Genomic DNA, 23150 nt, shown 5'->3' with positions numbered 1-23150 from the left:
GCCAATTTGTCCAAAGGAGTCATAGTCCAAAGGCATCATCCTCATAGCCTGAAGACACCATGTCATGGCCTGAGGATCCCTCAACACTGTGCATTATTATTCAAAGGTGTCATGGTTCAGAGGCACCTTTCTCATGGCCCGAGAACACCATTTCATGGCCTGCAAATCTCCTATCTCATAATTCATGGCCCCGGACATCATAGTCTAAGGACGTCATCTTCACTGTCCAAAGACAATCTTTCATGGTCCAAAGGGAACTTGCATCATGTTTAAATTCCCGCAATACTCTATATACTCGCATGCATTGTGTTTTAAGTGTTGCAGGTGATCGAGGAAGTAACTGTTCTTCAAACAGGAGCAACCTTCGCTCCGGTTTCCATTCATACCCTTCCGGTTATCATTCGTGCCTTACCATTATTTCAAACGTGATCGACCCCCATCAATTACACACCTTTACTCTGTGACCGTTCAAATATATGCCCTATGATACATCCGTCATACTTCGGACTCATAATCAGAACTCCATCCGATATTACCCTTCACAAAAGAACCTTTGCTGAAACTGGCTACCATTCCTATAACAACTATATCGACTTCATTCATCGTTGGGTCTAGAACTACATATGGCCTGATTTCTATAAAACCAGGGATATGTAGGCAACTCAGAGACCAGGGTTCGGCCTCTATTTTTTAAAACATCTCATTCGGTCAAAATCGATCATAATTTCTTTACCTAAAAACGCTTTCATCCTTCCCGGGTAAAGAGGGGCAGCTGTTGATACCCAATATTTTCCTCATATATTTTTAAATATGCATACATACTTTTAAAATATTGTACATGCATTTACAAACATGCACAAGTGTTTTTGTATAATTTTTTTATAAATTTTAAAGGCCTTAAATCAATTTATTTCTGCATTTTTAATTATTTAAATATTCAATAAGTATCCCTCATATTACTTTACGATGATTTAACCATCTAAATTTATTATTTATGCTCATATAAGTGTTCAAATATTTTAATTGTATTTTTACAATTATATTTACATTTTTAAGACTATAATTGCATATTTTGCAATAATAGCCCAAACATATGCATAACTACAATATCTATACATAAAATGACTTTTTATATTTTTATAATATTAAGTAATTATTTTAAATCATCTTCATGTATAAAAATTATTTTTATTATTTAATTAACTATTTTTTATAAATTATTTTATTAATAAATTGAGTATTTAACAAATCGCCCCTTTAACTATATTTAAATTCGGACCCTAGCCCAATCAAATACACCCCTAGCCCAATTAAAACCCCAGCCCAATTCACCTAACCCAAAACCCTGACCCAATTTCATAACCCGCCCCAGCCCGGAACCAATCTTGGCCATTGATCTCAAGAGATCAACAGTCCAGAACAAACCTTCCTTTTTTATTGAACCTAACCCCCCAAACCCTAAGTGAATTCCTAAGAACATCCGCCCCCAAATGCTCTCGTCTCTCTTCTCTCTCAGACACCCCCGAACCCTAGAGCACCGTCACCCAAAAATCCCCCAAGTCCCTTCGATCCCTGACCAGATATGGGATTATTTGGTGATTTGCTACCCTATCTAGTCTACTACCTCTACTTGTTGTTCAATTTTTGCTGTTATTTGAGGGAATCTCAAAGAGATTTGACTCAGAGTAGACCTAGACTCTTCGTTTTCTTATGAACCTACCTTGTGTTTATCAATGTTTGTGAGTATTGGTTATCTTTGTGGCTATGGTTAGATTTTTCCTTCACCTCGTCCCCTTTTCTCAAAACCCTCATCTCTTGCAATTTGAATCTGTTCAGATCCTTGTAGACCTGAAACGATTTTGAGTTTCTATAGTATTTTCCTTATAGATCTTCTATTTTCCTTATTATTAATCGATTTTCTAAGAACTAGGGTTTCATTTCGTTTTGTTTCTACAAAAACTTTTCTAAACGTTCCTACGTGTTTGATTATCTCTTTCTACTGATTCTTTCATTATTATATTCCAGTCTTTAGTTTGTTTAATTATTTCATTGTTCACTTCAATATTTGCCCGTTATTCCTTGAGTACTTTATTGATTATCTGACTGTTTAGGGTTCGAAATTTCCTTTGTTTTGCTGAGATGGTTACTTCCTGTAATTTTTGTCTACTTTCCTTGTTTTGGGACTTCTAATTGACACTACTTGTCTTAATTACTCTTACTAAGCTTAATTTAGGGAGTTGATTATTTTACCAACCCCAAATGGTCTCTAATTTACCTATTTACGTTATTTGTGTGACTAATTGCCCTTGCTGCTGGCCAGAATTTTGGTATTCTGACTAATTGACTATTAGACCTATTACCTACCTTATTTGGGCCTCAATTTCGTGTTATTTTTGGATAACTCCATGATTATGCCTATTGATGTGTCCTGTTAAGCCTAATTGATTAACTGATTGTTCTCTTTGCCTTATTTGTGAACTCTTAACTTCCATTACCTTATTTGCTTTTTTATACTCAATGCTATATGAGTCTCACTTTGTTTTTAAACACATACGCACATATACAGAGAAAAGCACAAAAAGGTTCTTGCTCTTATATTCTCCATCACAATCTTCCTATTCTTTGTTTGTTGTACTGTCTAGATGGCTGAAAGTCAAGGCTAGACCTTTGGATCCTATTTGCTTCACTTTCCTATTGCTATCTCTTAACTGGTATGTCTCCACTTCTGCTATCATTCAAATTTTTATGTGATCAAATCTGTGTGCATCATATCATCGGCATGTATATTTCTAGACCTATGTGTTTCATGTTATTACTCTTAATCAACATGCCTACTTCCATGTAATTAAACCTAGATGATTTATGTTTTCAGTATATCAGCATGTCTACTTCTATCTAATTAGATCCATGTGCTTAATGTTTATTGATCTTAATCAACATATCAACTTCTGTTTAATCTAACCTATGTGTTTCCTGCTTTCAGCGTGTCTACATGTTTTCTTTTATGTAAATTAGACCTATGTCTACTTGTTTCTCAACTAGCATGCTTTCTGTCCAGTTTTAAGTGTTCACCCCCCTAGCAGGTTCTTTAAAGGGTTTTCTGGTGTGAGCATTGACCGGGGTCCCTGAGGCCCTTGGGAACTTTGACGCACCAGAAGACCATTGGGTGTACTATGAGAATATTGGCATGTTTCAGACTTAGTTGAAGGCCTGGCTTCCAGGTTTAATTTTGGGCCTATCCAGGCTCCCTATAGTATAGTGATTTCATTCTGTAATTCATTTATATTTGGTTTGTAATAATATTTCTTTGTAAATAGATATTGGGGTTATTAGTGAAACTGGGAGGGATTCTTATATATATGTCTTTGTTGGGAACGGGTAGAAATCATGCATATAGGTTGTCGCAATGCTTGTTTACTTACGTGCATTAGAAACCATGCCTATAGGAATCATCTAATTCTTTAAATCCAGAATTTTCATCCTTCGCATCATTAGAAAACCTGCTTCTAAGTTGTTTCTCAATTTTACATCGATAATCATGTCTTCAAAACCTTCGTGTGTGCATTAGAAATCATGTTTCTAGGAATTTCCTTGTTGAGTCCGCTTGGCAATTGATTGATGCTTTAATCGCCTAAAAATCATGCCTATAAGGTTTTAAATCAGGTCATGCATTTAGATACCATGCCTATAAGGTTTTAAATCCGTTCCTGTATTTAGATACCATGCCTATAAGGTTTTAAAGTCAGCTTCTCCACTTTGAACTCATGCCAATAGAATTTCAACATGTTTCAGCATTTAGAAACCATACCTATAAAAGTTAAAGATAAAATCTGCCTGTTAAGACTAGCATCTGGTTTATAGTTTAGATATCATGTCCATAGGTTTCTCCCCGATCATCACTTAGGCAAGCCTATAGGTCAATCAAATTATGGGTCTAAAACTGTGATGGTTTGTTTGAAATTTGCTCAGATTCAGGGAGTAATAAAATCAGTAAGCAAATTGATTAGGTATTTGTTGACGTACTTTAATAACTACTGTCTATTCTTTTTATGCTCATTTAGGTATCCTGCATATAGGAATCTTAAAATTTTAAAACTGTTTGTTTGAGGCGTGCAATTGTTTGTCTATTTGTGGAGGTAAATATGAGCCCTTAATTGCATCTTTATGTGATAGTCCTACAAGACTTTTTGGTTTGTCGCTTAGTTTTATCCTTTTTAAAACAACATAGGTGAGTCTAGAACTTTCTTAAATAGGGTCCTAAACACCTCCAGGGCCACAGGCAAGGGACGGGTAATGCACGTATAAGGCACGTACTGGATACTATTAGAATGCTTAGGTAACAATAATTAAGGAGAGGGTAATCGGGTAATAAAGGATATGATGACCTGTGCGCTAATGTTATGTGTAGCACCCCAACTTGGGGACGATTACCAAGTATTGCACAGAAGTGATCCTATAGGCTAATAAACGTAGGACCCCTTTTATCCCCATTTGAATAATCTCTATTTGTTTAAATTGCTTTGTTTGCTTATAAGACTAATTCACCTAATTCGAGTTTGGCCGGGACCAACCCTTGTGGACCTCGAGGGTGCCTAACACCTTCCCATCAAGGTTATTTTGAGCCCTTACCCAATCTCTAGTAATGTAAACCGGTTTATAAGTTATTTGCTTTAGGTGCCCTAACGCTCCTTAAATCCGTTAGGTGGTGACTCTTCAAATTCCATACATAATTCCCAAAAGAAAATGAGTTGTCCCAAAAAATGTCTAAACCCGGACTAAGCGAGGAAAAAGAGGGTGCGACGGGCCCAACCTAGTTTGATATCGAATTCCAAGTTTGATGTCGAATTACAACCTATTGTTGGGACGACTATGGATACATGTAGCTGGGGCAGTGTCTTCTACTCTGCACCAGGTTGTGAAGTTTAAGTGGAATCATCAGGAGGTGATCATTCATAGAGATGGAAGCAACCCTATCTGCACCAACCAGACCATTCCAATCATCAAAAATAAGAGGAAATTGGGAGGAGAAACATACCACCACATTGAGTGGGTAAACGCAATTGAGAAGGATCGGTGGTAGAGCAATAAGATAGAAAGCATATTGTTGTGGATGAGATATGAACTAGGAAGGGGTCTTGGTTGAAAGCTTCAGGGGATCATAGAACCCATACGACCACAATATCATGGCATGACCTTTGGGCTCGAGTATGAATCTACCGTGCAAGAATATCAGGATTGGACACCGCTCAGGCACACCAAATACTATCTGTTGGAACAACCCAGACCACCATTGCACCAGACATTTCGTCGGACTGACATGATGTGGCAATCCGAGGAAGATGAGATTTTAGCCGGTATGAGGAAGTTATTTCTAGACAAGGAAGACATGGACTGCAGTGCAATTTTAGAGAAGGAGAAGGAGGAAGACCTTACTATTCAGACATTGGGAGAATAAGTTGTTCTCAAGAATTAAACCGCTGCACCATCCCAAGCTCGCCAAGTACCTAGGTAGCCTAGCAGAATTAGCATGACTTGTTTTTAAATTATTTTTTAAGTATTTAAGACATTTTTAGTATTTTGTTTTGATATAATCACTCGAGCCATCGAGTAGTACCTGTTGACAGTTTTAATCTATATTGATGCATTATTACTTTCGTATTTATTATCATCTTTCTACATTCTTTCAGCATAATTATTACATATCCTAATGATCCTACAACTGTGATATGTAATGAGAAAATGCAACATCAGGAAAGTGACTCAAAAGATATGGAAAATAATATAATACCTAAGGAAATTATCAAAGAAATAGAGAATTTTGAAATCAAACCAAAGTCTAACTTGGAGGAAATTGAGGCAGTTAACTTAGGGGATTCTGAAATAGTTAAAGAAACTCGCATAAGCCTATATCTATCACCGTCAGAGAAGGAAGAGTATATTAGGTTTCAAAAGGAATATGAGGATATTTTCGCATGGTACTACGATGATATGACTGGGTTAAGCACATCCATAGTAGCTCACAAGCTACCTACCAATCCTATATGCCCGCCGGTAAAGCAGAAGCTTAGAAAGTTCAAGCCAGATATGAGTCTGAAGATAAAGGAGAAGGTTACCAAGAAAATCAAAGTCAAGGTTCTTCGAGTGGTCGAATACCCGACCTGGTTAGCCAACATTGTGCCAGTTATGAAGAAAGATGGGAAAGCCAGAGTATGTTTTGACTATCGAGATATGAATAGAGAAAGTCCTAAGGATGATTTCCCGTTGCCCAATATACACAAACTAATTGACAACTGCGCCAAGAATGAACTCCAATCTTTCGTGGATTGTTTCGCAGGATACCACCAATTTGGACAGACAAAGAGAATGCCGAAAAGACGGCCTTTATCACACTATGTGGGATATATTGTTACAAAATAATGTTATTTGGTTTAACGAATTATGGGGCCACCTACATGAGGGCCATCACAACTATCTTCCATGATATGATACACAAGGAAATAGAGGTGTATGTGGATGATATTATCATCAAATCCAATAGGGTTCAGACCATATAGGATACCTGAAAAGGTTTTTTGACCAACTTCGAGAATACAATTTGAAGTCGAACACCACAAAATGTGCCTTCAGAGTCCCTACTAGGAAGTTGCTAGGTTTCATCGTCATCCGACATGGTATTGAGCTAGACCCTTCAAAATCAAAGCTATCCAGGACTTGCCACCGCCAAAGAACAAGAAGGATGTGATGATTTTTCTAGGATGCCTCAATTATATCAGTAGCTTTATAGCATAATCAATGGTGATATATGAGTCGATCTTCAAAATGTCGAGGAAAGATGTTGTGATGAGCTGGACTGAAGAATGCCAGAATGCCTTCAACAAAATCAAGGAGTATTTATCTAAACCACCCGTGTTGGTCCCGCCAGAACCAGGAAGACCTCTGTTGCTCTATCTATCCGTGTTGGATGGAGCCATTGATTGCGTTCTGGGGCAACATGATTAAACTGGGAGGAAAGAGATGGCGATATATTATTTGAGCAAGAAGTTCACACCTTACGAGGCCCAGTACTCTCTATTGGAATACACCTATTGTGCTTTGACATGGATAGCCCAGAAGTTGAGACATTATTTATGTGTGTACACCACATATCCCATATCAAGGATGGATCCACTAAAAATATCTTTCAGAAACCTATGCCCACATGTAAGTTAGATAAGTGGCAGATATTACTAAGTGAGTTCGACATACTTTATGTGAATCAGAAGACAGTCAAGGGGCAAGCACTAGCCGATCACTAGGTAGAGAACCCCGTAGACGGAGAATACAAACCTTTGAAGATGTATTTTCCTGACAAGGAAGTGTCAATTATATGTGAAGATATTACTGAAATGTATGACGGTTAGAGGATGTTTTTCGACGGAGCAGCAAACATTAAGGGAGTGGTAATTTGAGTTATCTTGGTATTAGAGACCGGTCAACATTATCCGGTATCCGCAAAGCTCAGATTCCCATGCACCAATAACATGGCAGAATATGAGGCTTGTATCTTAGGACTCAGACTGGCCATCAATATGAATGTTTAGGAGTTGCTGGTGATCGGAGATTCGAATCTATTGGTACACCGAGTATTAGGAGAATGGGCCACCAAGAAAACTAAAATATTTCCATACTTGCATTGTGTACAAGAGTTTATCAAGAGGTTCACAAAGATAGAATTCAAATATATTCCAAGGATTCAGAATGAGTTCACAAATGCATTAGCCACCTTGTCTTCCATGATATAACATCTAGACAAGAATTTCATTGATTCTATCCCAATAGGAATTCATAAGCAGACAACTTATTGTGTTGATGTTGAAGAAGAGTTTGACGAAAATCCATGGTTCCACGATATAAAGTAATACTTGGAGAGAGGAGAATGCCTAGAGAATGCTACACATATTCAAAAGCGCACGCTTCTATGATTGGCAAACCATTTCTTTCAGAATGGAGGAATTTTGTATAGAAAGACTCCTGATTTGGGATTGTTGCGATGTGTCAATGCCAAGGAGGCATCTAGATTGCTCGAAGAAATACATGTGGTAACTTGCGTACCTCACATGAACGGTTTCTTTTTGGCAAAGAAGATATTAAGAGCAGGGTATTTTTGGATGAAAATAGAGACAAACTGCATCAAATATGTTCAAAAGTGTCACCAATGTTAGATACATGCTGATATGATACGAGTGCTGCCCAATGAACTCAATACAACGGGTTCACCCTGGCCTTTATTTGCATGGGGAATGGATGTCATCGGACCAATTGAATTCGCTGCTTCAAATGGACACAGGTTCATTTGGTGGCTATAGACTAATTCACAAAATGGGATGAAACTGCTTCCCTTAAGGCTATGACTAAGAAGGTCATAACAGATTTTGTCCGAGATCGCATTGTTTGTCGATTTAGAGTACCTGATTCGATTAGTACTGACAATGTCGCCAATCTCGATAGTGATCTGATGAATTCTATGTGTGAAATATTCAAAATCAAGCATCAGAATTCTACAGCATACAGGCCGCAAATGAATGGAGCTGTAGAAGCCACCAACAAAAACATCAATAAGATATTGAGAAAAATGGTGGACAACTATAAGCAATGGCACGAGAAGCTACCTTTTTTTGCTCGGGTATCGCACCACAGTTTGAACGTCAACTAGGGTAACTCCCTATCTACTAGTCTACGATACTGAAGCTTTTATTCCCGCCTAAGTGGAGATTCCCTCCTTAAGAATCATACAAGAAGCCGAGCTTAGTGACATGGAATGGATACAGAATTGGTATGAACTGGATCTCATTGATGATAAGAGAATGAACGCAGTGTGTCACGGTCAATTTACCAGAACAGTATGGCAAGGGCTTTTAACAAAAAGGTTAGATCGAGGCAATTGGTGCTGCAACGGATCTTCTGGTATCAGGATGAAGCAAAGAGGAAATTCTCATCCAATTGGCAAGGCCCTTACATGGTTCACCGAGTACTGACAAGAGGAGCACTTATACTTGCAGAGATGGATGGAGAAATATGGCTAAAACCTATCAACCCGGATGCAGTCAAGAGATATTATGTTTAAGATTATGTTTGCACTTTCTATTTGATGTAACCAGAACTACGCTTGACTTGATTCCTATTTAAGAGGGGATATGTTGGGAATCCTGTGGGTTCGGTCATATCATAGTAAAATTTTCACCCCCCCCTATATGGTTAGAAACTAGGGAAAGATTCCGCGTTTGTCAGATCTCATTACCTCAAGGATCGCCAAGAAGTGCATCGCCAGAAGTATGCATATAAAGTGGAGTAGAATTTTGAGGAGGGTCCTTAAAATTCCGAGTTGAGGAGGTTGCAATATCTCAAAATCATGTCACAGTCTCTGATTTGAACATTATTTATGCATTATCACATATTTTGAACAGACTGCATTTTTATATAAACGATTTATCACAAATGCATATTTTTTGAAAATTTCATTTTTTCCTGTAGTAGCTAGATGTTACCCAGGGCGACTCAAACAAGACCTCAAGACAAGGAGAATAGACGAAACGAAGAATCGAAGGCACGAACCAACCGTCCTCCTTAAAACTCACGATTTCTCTTTGGATGCAGGCATGAGGGACATAACAAACATGTCCACAAGCATGTACATACAACAAGATCAATATCTTCACACCGAAAGAAGTCGCCAAACAAAAATATGACAAGATAAGAATCACTTTTCCCTCTTACATTTTATCATTGCTCTTCTTACATAAGGCTAAGCACTGCCTTTCTCTGTATGAGACTAAGCATTGTTTCCACTCCTTGTATAGCACTAAACACTGCTCCCACCATTACATAAGGCTAAGCATTGTTTTTCCTTGCATGAGACTAAGCACTGTCTCCATTCCTGGCATAGGGCTAAACACTACCCTTACCATTGCATAAGGCTAAGCACTGCCTTTCTTTGCATGAGACTAATCATTGTCTCCATATTTTGCATGAGGTTAAACATTGCCTCCATTATTTCACAAGGCTAAGAACTGCCTTTCTTTGCATGAGACTAAGCATTGTCTCTGCTACACTGCATGAGGCTAAGCACTGCCTCCATTATTGCGTAAGGCTAAGCACTGCCTTCCCTGGCATGAGACTAAGCACTGTCTCTGCTACACTGCATGAGGCTAAGAAATGCCTCCAGTATTGCGTAAGGCTAAGCACTGCCTTCCTTTGTATAAGACTAAGAACTGTCTTCATCTTTTGCATGAGGCTAAGTGTCACGCCCTGAACCTAGGGGCGAGACCGGCACCCGGTACCTCACCTATCCTTGCGTACCAACTTGCGACTAAGGGACTCTAAACATATGATGTCATTCTTTGGTCATGAGTCATATTGCAAGACAACTACGAATGCTGATTAAATATCAATATAAAGCTGGGCCGACAAGGCCGTCATAATTAATATAGCTGACAAACCAACCAAATATGCATACAAGGCCTACAAGCCCAACATATTGCACTAACTAACAGGATATGTCTACAAGCCTCTATTGATGGATATACTGTGATCGGAATAGGACCCCGAGCTACGCATAACATATATACATATATACACAAGATGTATATAAAGCTCTAGACCCGGCAACTCTGAAGGGCATAGAGCTTACCGATCAAGCTAAACTCGGGCAACACCTAATAAGGAGGTCTACCCTCCTGTCTGTCTGAACCTGCACGCATGAAATGCAGTGCTCCTAGAAAAAGTACATCGGTACGAAATAATGTACCGATTATGTAAGGCAATATACTGAAAGCTGAAATTGAACTGATAATATAATAACTAAAAGTAGTTAGGAGTCAAAGATAATCTGTAGATATGCTCACCTGCTGATACCGACTCAACTCTCTCAATATAGTAAGTAAAATAGTTGTCTGGGCTTATAAGACGCGGTATATATATAACTGATCTACCGTAGTAGGCTCTCTCATAGGCGCTAGACCATACTAGGCTCTATATCTCAGCCAACTGGGCTCGCTCATAGGCGCTCGGCCATTATAGGTTCGATATAAAACTTACCATCTGATCAGAGGTTGCCCAATAGGGGTCTGCCCATCAATTATAGCTCGATCTTAGTGAAAATATTGCAATACTATATATATAGACTCTCTGCTCTCTTGACTGGAAGAAGACAATACTCAATTGTATATGAGATCCTGATAAGGGAGAATGCTCTAACTTATGAGATTAGGATAATGTATATAAATTCGGGAGTATGAACTTCTCTTTATGTCTCGTTATCAAACATGCGTAATTACGAGATCATGCCAAAATGAAGGAAGGGCTTAGCCTTAACATACCTGAGCCGATTCTCTTGACAATCCTTCCAACACATGTCAATTGCGAGAACATGTAATGGCGGATCGAAGTAGGGAAAAATCCGTATGATGTTCTTGAGAAAAATTGTACCGTGCTCTCTTAGAATTGCAAATCTCATTGCTGTTAAGCAGTCTAACATTGTATGAAAATTTTGCCCAAAATTCGTTACTTTGCTTAATTCTAATTCACGTTGCTTTGTGAATTAGAAGTCTTAGAGATTCTTGGGGGAATGCCGAAATAATTCGGCTACAAGTCGTGGTGTGAGAAAGATGCCTAAAGGGGGAGTGCCCTGGCCTTTGGATTTATTCACAGAACAGTTGCTTTGATGGCAAGGAGAGTAATAAAGTATTCGGAAGACATAGGTTATGAAAATGATAAGTGCATCAGTCAATATTTGAGGACGAATGTTCCAAAGAGGGGAATGATGTTACACCCCATGTGTTCGTATGTGAAAATACTCCATAAGTAAATTGATGAAAGTTCGGAAAGGAGATGTTACATCCCGCATTTTCATACGTTAAAGTTTCGTCGTAAGTTAATCGACATAAGTTCGAGAAGGAAATTATTTTGAGATTATAAGTATTATGTGATTTCAAACAAGTGATAAGTAAATTCGTGAAGGTGAGAGGGTAAGCGAGTCGTAGAAAATAAGTTTCATCGAAGTTTGGAAATTGTGGATAAAAAATGATTTGAGCTATAATATCTGATATTTATGGACTAGTACCATACAAGGTACCACATGACGATGATAGTAAGGTGCATAAAGTGTGTTAAAAATGAGTAGTATTCTAACTAATTTGGGATAATTCTTAATTACGTAAATAATTAGTTAATTATTAGATTAGTGGTAATTAACTTAGTGGGGGATTAACAAAGTTAAGTAAGTTCTTGATAAACTTAAAGCCAAAAAAACGTGGAAGCAATGCTTGGTAAATTTAATGACTCTTGAATCATATGATAAGGTGTCACAGTTAAAGGAATGTGTGGCTTAGTCATCAAAAGTGTGGGGCCCACACATAAAGACTTAAAAACCTCTCAAAAATTCATTTTGTACTCTACAAAATTAATAACGGAGGCTTCATCAAGTTCATATAAGAATTGATATGTTAGCAACGTGAATTTTGATACAAAAATCATACGAGACTATGTAATATTATGGCAACGGGATTTTGCGATTCTAAGGGAGTACGGTGCAATCTTTCTCAAAGAATATCATACAGATTTTCCCCTACTTCGATTCGTTATTACATATTTTGTCGCAATCAACGTGTGTTGGAGAGATTGTCAAGAGAATCAGCTCAGGTATGTTAAGGCTAAGCTCTTCCTTCATTTTGGCATGATCTCGTAATTACATGATTTTGATAACGAGATATAAAGAGAAATTTATATTCCTGAATTTATGTATATTTCCTAGTCTCATAAGTTACAATATTCTCCCTTATCGGGACATTACATCCAATTGAGTATTATTTTCTTCCAATCAAAAGAGCAGAGAGTCTATATATACAGTATTACAGTATTTTCACCACCATCGAGCTACAATCGATGGGCAGGCTCCTATTGGGCAACATCTGATCAGATGGTAAGTTATATACCGAGCCTACTATGGTCGAGCACCTATGAGAGAGCCCAGCATGGTTGAGATACATAGACTAGTATGGTCGAGCGCCTATGAGCGAGCCTACTACGGCAAAGCAGTGATATATATATATATATATATATATATATATATATATATATATATATATATATATATATATATAGGCCGGACAGTTATTTAACTTACTATATTGAGAGAGTTGAGTCAGTATCAACAGGTGAACTTATCTTCAGATTATCTTTGACTCCCATTTACTTTCAGTTATTATATTATCAGTTTAGTTTTAGCTTTCAGTATATTGCCTTACATACTCGGTACATTATTTCGTACTGACGTCCCTTTTCTAGGGGTGTTGTATTTCATGCGTATAGGTTCAGACAGATAGATGGGTAGACCTCCTCATTAGGTGTTACCCGAGTTCAGTTTGATATGTAAGCTCCATGCCTTTCGAAGTTGTCGGGTCTATAGCTTTATATACATCTTGTGTATATATGTATATATGTTATGAGTAGGTCGGGGCCCTGTTCCGATCACAGTATATCCATTGATAGAGGCTTGTAGACATATCATATCAGTTAGCGCAGTATTTTGGGCTTGTAGGCCTTTTATGTATATTTTGTTGGTTTGCCAGCCGTAGTAGTTATGATGGCCTTGTCGGCCCAGCTTTATATTGATGTTTAGTTAGCATTCGTCATTGCTTTGTAATGTGGCCCATGGACAAAGTATGACATTATATGTTCAGGGTACCTTAGTCACAAGTTGGTACGCAAGGATAGGTGAGGCACCGAGTGTCGGTCTCGCCCCCCAAGTTCGGGGCGTGACACCCAACCTCTCGCAACTCTAGTAAGGGGCGCAGGTGTCCAATCGTTAGATCTAGCTGTTCGTGTCCTCACCATCTGTGAGAGAAGAAATACAAGATTTAGAATTTCGAAGTCAACAAATTCACACGATAAGGAATCAAAGAAGTGAAGCTTTTCCTAACAGTTCCATACCCTCTCGAAAATAAGTACAAACGTCTCTGTACCGATCCGCGAGACTTTACTAAACCTACTTGTAACTCGTAACACCTATGAACCTAGAGTTCTGATACCAACTTGTCACGACCCCAATATCCCTCCGTAGGATGTCATGATGGCACCTAGTCTCTAAGACTAGGTAAGTCTAACATATATGCATAATATAATTGGGATAATGATAAAACTCTCAAATAACTCAGCAACTATAATAAAAGAACTCCGCAACTCAAAGAAACAAACTCCCAAAATTCGGTGAGATCAAATCACAAGCTCTACAAGAAAGTACCAAACATCTCTATACATCAGTATCTAATAAAGGGGGAAGAAAATGATATAAAACTAGATAGAGGGCGACTCGGCAAATATACCTTGAAATCTTCGAATCTGGACTCAACTCACTGGTGCCTGGGCTGGTAAGAAGTACCTGGATCTACACAAAAAGATGTGCAGAAGCGTAGCATGAGTACACCACAACGGTACCTAGTAAGTGTCAAGCCTAACCTCGGTATAGTAGTGACGAGGTTAGATCAAGGCCTTACTGGAATAAATAAGAAAAACTGAACAGGTATATGATAGTGTAATAATGATAAATAATGAAAATGAGATAATGAAGAGATATACCAAGAATAGCTATACTGAACTAAGGCAAATAAAGCATCACAGAAGGAAACAAAGAATATTATGCCAAGGAAACAAAGCAACCAGAACACAGTGATGTAATAGAGAAGTACCAACAAGAATCACTACTGAGGTACCGCCTCGTAGTCTCAAATTACAAAATAAATCAAAATCTTTCCTTATATCACCATGGGAGATTTGCATTTAGTTTTAAAAATTATTGTTTCCCGAAATAACTTCCCGCATTTTAGCCTACCTTATCACACCATGTGACTTCAAGTGGTTCCCCTACTAGCAACACGCATATCAAGCCCACCCTATCTCACCACATGCGTTCCAACCCCAGGCCTTAAACCACCGCATGTGTATCATTATCACAATGTATCACAAATTGCACCTCAAGTGCCCAATATCACAACTTGCCAAAGAAGTCAACAAAATGGTGTTTTCACAATAAATAGCCCATGGCTCAACTACAATATGCAGAAGAATCTCAACAATAACAACCGAAAGTGAATAACTCAACAAGAATAGTATTTCACAACTTTACACTTTGCCTCAATATGAATCATGACCTTTATACTCAATAACAATGTCAGCAATAAGATATTCCAAGAAATTACAATTTCAAGTATGGAACTCAACGGTTAAATAGTGACTAAGGAATAGAGGAACCAATAATTTCAACTAGACATGTAAAGACAGTTAACAAGCAAGAGGTAAGACTAGTAAATCATGTGAAGGTAGACTAATGATGATGAGTATAACATATTATGGTAACTCAATTAAAGGCATGAAAGGAATCTACATAGTTAAAACCAGTCAATTACCACATTTAACCGGTGTATACACTTGTTACCTTGCGTACACAGCTTCCACATATCACTATTAACACAAAACAACCCAATCCTAAGGGGCAAATCCCTCACACAAAGTTAAGCAAGACACTTACCTCAAAACACGCTAACTCAATCTACTAGTAAGCCTTTTCCTCGATTATCCAACTCCGAACGACTCGAATCTAGCCAAAGCAACTTCATACTATAAATATAAACTATAGGAAACTATTCTGAACGATAAACTTACGATCTTTAAAGAAAATAAAAAGGTCAACTCAGAAAGTCAACCCCGGGCTCGCGTATCGGAACCCGACCAAAATTATAAAATCTGAATACCGACTCGATAACGAGTCCAAGCATACAAAAATTACTCAAATTCAACTCAAATCACTAATTAAATGATGAAAATAATAATGGATTCATGTAATATAGTCAAATACGGGTTAGAATCATAAACCCCAATGATTTTCTTGAAAAACTCTCGAAATTTTGCCACAAACCGAGATCTCTAGGTCCAAAAATAAAAATGAGATGAAACCCTCGACCTAAACTCTTTTCTGCCCAGCAATTTCACATCTGCAGGCTCACTAACACACCTGCGAAAAATCCATCGCAGGTGCGGTTCCCACTAAGATCAGCAAATTCCGCTTCTGGGGATGAAATCACGCTCCTGCGCCATCGCACCTGCGAAGCATGGACGCATCTACGCACTATTGAAACCATCAAACAACATCGATTCAATGAATCACAATCCAATTCAAGCCTATTGAAACCATGAACATCCGACTTTTAAAACTAATGTCGATTCATACCAAAACAATTCCAATTGACCTCAAATTTTGCACACAATTCATAAATACCATGATGGACCTATTCCAACTTTCGAAATCAGAATCCGACCCCGATATCAATTAAGTCAACTCCCGGTCAAACTTATCAACCTCCTAAAGCTTCAACTTTCTAACTTTTGCCAATTCAAGCCGAAACGATCTAGGACCTCCAAATCAATATTCGGACACGCTCTTAAGTCCAAAATTACCATACGAAGCTATTAGATCTGTCAAAACTCCATTCCGGAGTCGTCTACATAAAAGTCAAAATATAATCAACTCTTTCAACTTAACCCTCCAACTTAGGTACTATGTATCTTATTTCACTTCGAAACTCACCCGAACCAAAACCAAACACCCTCGGCAAGTCAATAACCACAATACAACATAGAGGATGTAATAAATAGGGGATCGAGGCTAAAATACTTAAAATAACCGGTCGGGTTGTTACAACTATCTGTATAGGGTAAAATAGGTCCATACTAAATATTTGAATGATAGAACGAGACGTGGAACAGGAGACAGACGGGAGAGAGACGAAATGGGTGAAAACCAGGACCGAGGACAACAACTTCGGTTGGCACCGGACAGACCTCGAAGGGAATATCATTAACAAGGGCAAATAAATATTTGTCACCAGATGACATTCAATGAAGAATATTCCTCTGTGTTGAATATATAATCTGCTATAGAAAATTTTGGCATTCATAGTCTGTCAGTTATATATTAATCAATGGCCTCCATTATTATCATTTAAGAGGGCTTGATCCTAGGACCTTGTTCTTTATGTATAACTATAAATAGTGACTTCAACAACCGTTGTATGACACGAAAATTGTGACAAATTTCTGCTACACTACTCCAAGCAAAATATTACTTTGTTTTCTATCTAATACTTTGCAAATATAGGTGCAACATTTTGGAAGCTTTCTTAGGAAGTAAAAAAGAAAAATTACTCTTGTAATATACAAATTTGCAACAGAAGATGCAGTATTTAGATTTTGGTTTTGTTCTTATTTTGCTTTTTATAACCCATAGTCCTTCTAGGAAAGGGGTTTTTAGTTATATGTACATCTCCAACACGTATCCGTCCTTTTTTTCTTCAGTATTGGCTGGCATACAATAAAACCAATCAAGAAACCACCAAGAAAAGAAAGAAAAAAGAGGAAAGTAGAAGTATAAATATTCTTATGAGTTGTTTTCAGAGAAATTCTGATTTGGAGAATATATATTTATTACAGGAATATTAATTAAAAGATGTTTATTTGCTCAAAAGTAGGGAGCAGGCACGTATATGAACAATGGACTGTTGTTTCTGAATCATAGAGAAATTATGATTTATCAAATGACAACTACAAGAATAAATGGGGTAAACATCAAAATGGTGGAAATTAACTCCAACCAATTACGCAATTTTTTACGCACAAAATATCTTTTTTATATTCTTCTCTTTTCTCTAGGTCAGTCGCTAATTTAAATATTTATTTTTATCTTATTTAATAAATATCATGTTATATATTGACAATATATTATATTTTATATTTATAATTTTATTTTTGTGATGGTTATACTTTTTTATACATTTATAACTTATAATAAAATTAGTAATATATACGAAAATTAATTTATAAAAATTATGCACCAAAATTAAGATGTAAAACTAGTATTATGAAGATACTACATAAAAAATAATTAGGTATATCAGGGACCAAAATGAAAAAGGTAAAATTTATAATATATTAAATCAAAAGTGTTATATAATAAAAAATAATAATAAAATATTGATGAATAGTGTTACATCAAATTGGAGCATCACTATTCACATACCAAAATGGTGTTGGGTTGGAGCACCAAAACACCAAATATAATATATTACACCAAAATATAATTTGGGGTATTATTTAGCTAGCATTTGGCCATAGATTCCCAAATTTATTTTGAAAAATCTGATTTGGGTGAAGTTTGGTTTGAAGATGAAAATGTGTTTGGACATCAGTTTTCAAAATATATTTCACTTTTTTTCTTTTTAAAAAAATATGAAACATGACTTGTACCCACAAGTTCTAAAAACTATCACAAATATCCAACAGTATATTCATCAATAACATTCATTATATTATTACAAACCATAGTACTGAACATAAATACATTTGGTACAAAAGTATCATTTTTATAATGAGCTACGTAAGACACTATCAGATGACCGAGAAAACGAAGCAGTATTGTTACAAATAATAAATGGTGTGCTCTTTTATAAAATATAAAAGTTTAGGGCAATTTTTAAAAAATATAATAGTAATATTTTGGGTCAAAACCAGCTCTTGAGCTGATTATGGGATTTGGGTTTGGGGTTTTAGGAATTTGTCAAAATATGGATAAAATTTACGAACAAACATTTTTGTCAACAAAAACAAATAAATTTTGGCAAAATTCAGATTAGTGTAAGGTTGGAGATGGTCTAAGAAGAGGCACAAAACTAGTTTATCTATTTACTAAAAAAATCGAGCAGTAAACTTTAAAGTTGATGTTTTTTATTTAAGTACGAAAACTCTTATGTTATATTAAAACAACTTTTAAATTTAATGAAATAATATAATTACTCACGCATAACGGTTGCATTCAGTCAAATATTATATCAGTTGTATCATATTTTAATGGTCATCTATACTTAATAAATCTATGTCTGAGCTGATTAAATACGTCTAAGAAAATTAAACCAAAAAAAAAAAGAAATCATGCTTATTTCACATAATTTTATACTCCGTCACAACACATCAACATCTTCTATCATTCATAAATTATGAAAATAACAACGATTGCTAAATCAAAGAGATAAAAACAAAATGGATCATCACACACTATTTATTTGTACCCAAATAACAACGATTATCTCGGTATATATATATATATATACACACACCGAGATAATTGAATAAATTTACTTTTTCAAATTTCAATCATCTCACACTATTTGAACCCAAATGAATAAATGGAATATGGAAATAACACCTAAACCACAATTTGTTGGCCCCTAAAAAAGGCGAACCCTTTATATTACATATGGGAAAATCCTTTTACAAATAAGTATATATAGTAGGAAAGGGAAAAAAAGAGGAGTGACCAAAAGCCAGCATCAAGCATGTTAGGTTGTATCTTTTGTAGGGAAAATATTCACAGAATTGTAACCTTCGCCATTATTTTGGTGCAGAATTTTCATTGTATAACTCTATGTATGTTCTTTGCTTTCACCTGTTTACAATAATTTCTCCTTCAACTTTCGTATTTAATTTGATTCCCATATGCATATAAGAGTTTACTTATTATTTCTTGTGAACATGTGACTTCACATGCTAGAATTATTCAATTGGCAAAGAAGATTCCACATGTCACAAAACAAAACCAGAGAATATATATGATGTTATTAATTTTCCATCTTAATAGCATTTCAAAAGAAAAATGGAAAATATATATAAGAACTCTTTTTCTCGAAAAAAGCTTAGCGTGATAACTTGATATTATGTTTGAATTATAATTCAGATTATATTTTAAAAAGAGATAATATATCATTAAATTTAGTTTTCTATTCAGATTGAAACTAAAAGGCCCTCGATTTGAAATATAAGCTGTAGCTCTTGGTTGGTCGGTGTGTTTTTATCCATTTCTTAAAGGCTGTCTGCCTATTTTCTACGAATTAATGATTCTACCCCAACCAAATTACTAATTATAAAATCCCAAATTGTTGTCCTATGCAATTGCGAGTTTGCTACTTCCTTTAAGTGCCATTAGTTTCAAACTCTGCAAAACAGTTTTCACAAACCAAGTTCTTATTTAATTTTGTAAAAAGTGTCTGTTTGATAATGTTTTTGCAAAAACCAAGTAGATTTTTTTGGAAGTTTCCAAGCTGATTATTCGTCAGGTATTGCAAATAATAAAAGAAAAAAGAACAAACTAAAAAACTCTTCAAACAAATACTTTTTTGCAAAATCTCAATTATTGAATTTGCAAAACTGTTTCTGCAGAGTTCGAAACAATAACGCCACATTGAATTCAAATATATTGAGTTGGTCAATGGTCAAATAGCGTCAAGTCTTAGCATAGTGGTGCTTATTAACAAAAAAAAAAGAAGTCTTAGCATAGTGGTAAATACCTACGTTCTTTTAGGAAAATTTCAATGCATAATACATGAGATTCTCATTAACACTGTTAGAAAAGGATAGAAAGTCGTACAACATGGAGCTATTCTTTCTTCTTTTTAAGCTATTGATACTATGATCAAACGAATAATATTAGAGCGTTCTTTTTTCATGCTTCTTCAATTATTCATGGAATATTTGGAAAGGTAGGGTTACAGCGAGGAAAAGACCACTTCCTCTAAATTACATATTAAAGTGTGAACATGTAAAAAGATTGAAAAGACATCTTCACCCAACAAAACCCTAAAGGGATCGTTTGATTTGTGAAATTATAAAATGATTATAATGTGAGGATTATAAAACAACGACTAAATAATGACAAAATTATAATTAGTAAATACATTTTTATTGGTAGATATTTGATTTTTTGGACCAAAAAAAGGATATATGTGTGTGCGCGCGCGCACGTGTAGGATTTAGTTTTACGCGAAATAATGTAAAAATAGTACGGGCTAGTCATTTTTCGGACTGATCATTCAAAAATAGCCAGCGTTTGCAAAGTTATTGAAAAATAGCCACTATTTTGCTGCAACACGAAAAGTTCCAGCATAATATACTGGAAATCAATGCACCTGTGTATGAACTTCCAGCATATTATGCTGGAACTCCAACACGCAGAAAGTTCCAGTATTATATACTGGAGTTTCAGGGTATTATACTGGAATTCCAATATATTACACTGTTGTATTTTTCCAGATTTTGAACATTATTTTCGTTCAGATTATCTTTACATGAAAAGTGGCTAAATTTCAATTACTTTTGAAACTGTGGCTATTTTTGAATGACCACTTCTAAATCTGCCTATTTTTGAATTTTTCCCAATAAATTTGGATAAACTTTTATTTTCAAATTTAACCTAGAATTTCTTAAAAGATCCTGAGAAAAAGGCTAATATTTTATTTTGAGATTAGTAATCCCCAAATTATTATCCCCATAGAGTGTGGTATCATAATTGTACTACAATTGTGGAGAAATTCTGGGATAGCTTATAAAAACATATTTCAATCAAATACAAAATACAATAATATACATCTATTATCCCGAGATTATTATCATTTATCCTCGTGGGAAACGAACCTTAAGTGAAAAGAATAAATCTAAGATCCCAAAAAGTGGCACGATTTTGGAATGGAAATTTTTGGTAGCTAGCTAGCCATGTTGTATTGTTCCTTTGGGTATAGTATGAAGTAGGCGTGGCAAATTAAAATGGTTAAAAAAAAACAGTTAACCACCCATATTATCAATTAAAAAATGGGTTGGATAATGAACCTTTTAAAAACCGGGTCAAATATGGATAAGGGCCATATTATCCATTTAGAAAATGGATAACCAATGAGTAACCAATGGATAACCAATGGGTCTAACTTTTACATTTGTTAAGCTTCAAATTGGGGATTCTTCAAGTTAGGGAGACTAAGAATTCTCCCAAAAGTGATCATATACAAGAAGTCATGGATAATATGGGTAACTCATATTATCCGCCAGTTAACCTGTTTTTTATCCGTATTAAATATGGGTCGAATCGAATAATTAATCCATATTTTCATTACCCGTTTTCGACCCGAACCATATCTAACCCGACCCGCCCGTTTGTCACTCCTAGTATGAAGTGTGGTACTACTAACAAACCATAATGAGAGATAGAATATTACATCAATGGGCTTTCGATATGAATCCAATGGCTAGGATAAAAATGTATATGTATTATTATCACTCCTTTTGCAAGGTACACTAGCAATGAAAAGATGGAGGGTCCAAATCAATTTCCTTTGTGTTACATGCTTATATGTTGTCTATCAGTTTCCACCATCTATATTTGTATCAATCAAAATCATTCAATTAATTTATTATATATATATATATATATATATATATATATATATATTAAATTTACTGTTTACTTTTTCTAGCTAACATACATAAATTATATCACGATTTTACATGATTATATCCATAATATAAATAAATTATACATATATTATATATCCGTTAATTATTTTTAATTTAAACGGTTGGTGGAAGATTATTTAGGTTTATTATTCTATTAAAATTGTGTTAACATAAAATTAAGGCAGCAAAAAGTACATTTGACTCTTTGTAGTAAGTAGCTAGATCAAATAAAATGTGATGGAAAGAAGATGGTGCCTACATAGAGTTACACCATTGGAGTAGTTTAAGAGAAGCAAGCAACCACATATGTTAAGCTAGGTTTAGGTAATCTATTCCCTTAGCATTTAATGCCACGTGTATCTATGTAATCCTATATATCTTTAAAGTATTCACTTTCCATATGATATGTACATCAGTATATTATTCTATCCACCACCAAGGAAATAAATAACAAAAGAAACTGTTAAAATTTAGTGAAGTGTTTAGGTTTTAAGCAACAGTAGAGATAAGTGTTAAGCCACTTGCCACCTGCTTTTATGACATTACGTGTAAGACTTAACATACGTGAGGGATTTGGCCTTAGGATTAGGGTTTTTGTTCGTAGTTAGGTGTTAAATATAAAACATACATATAAATACATAATAAATGTGTGTGTATAAATTAATGAATAAAAATAGGTTAAAAATACAATCTTACGTAGAGTGACCAAGGCAGTCATTTCTACAAGCAAGTTGGATATGAAAGCATATCATTTAATGTGAGAAATGTAGTATAGTATTAGACAAAAAATA

The sequence above is a fragment of the Nicotiana sylvestris genome, chromosome 5, assembly GCF_000393655.2.
Source record: "Nicotiana sylvestris chromosome 5, ASM39365v2, whole genome shotgun sequence".
In the NCBI taxonomy this organism is placed as follows: Eukaryota; Viridiplantae; Streptophyta; class Magnoliopsida; order Solanales; family Solanaceae; genus Nicotiana; species Nicotiana sylvestris.
This window is presented reverse-complemented; position numbering follows the sequence as displayed.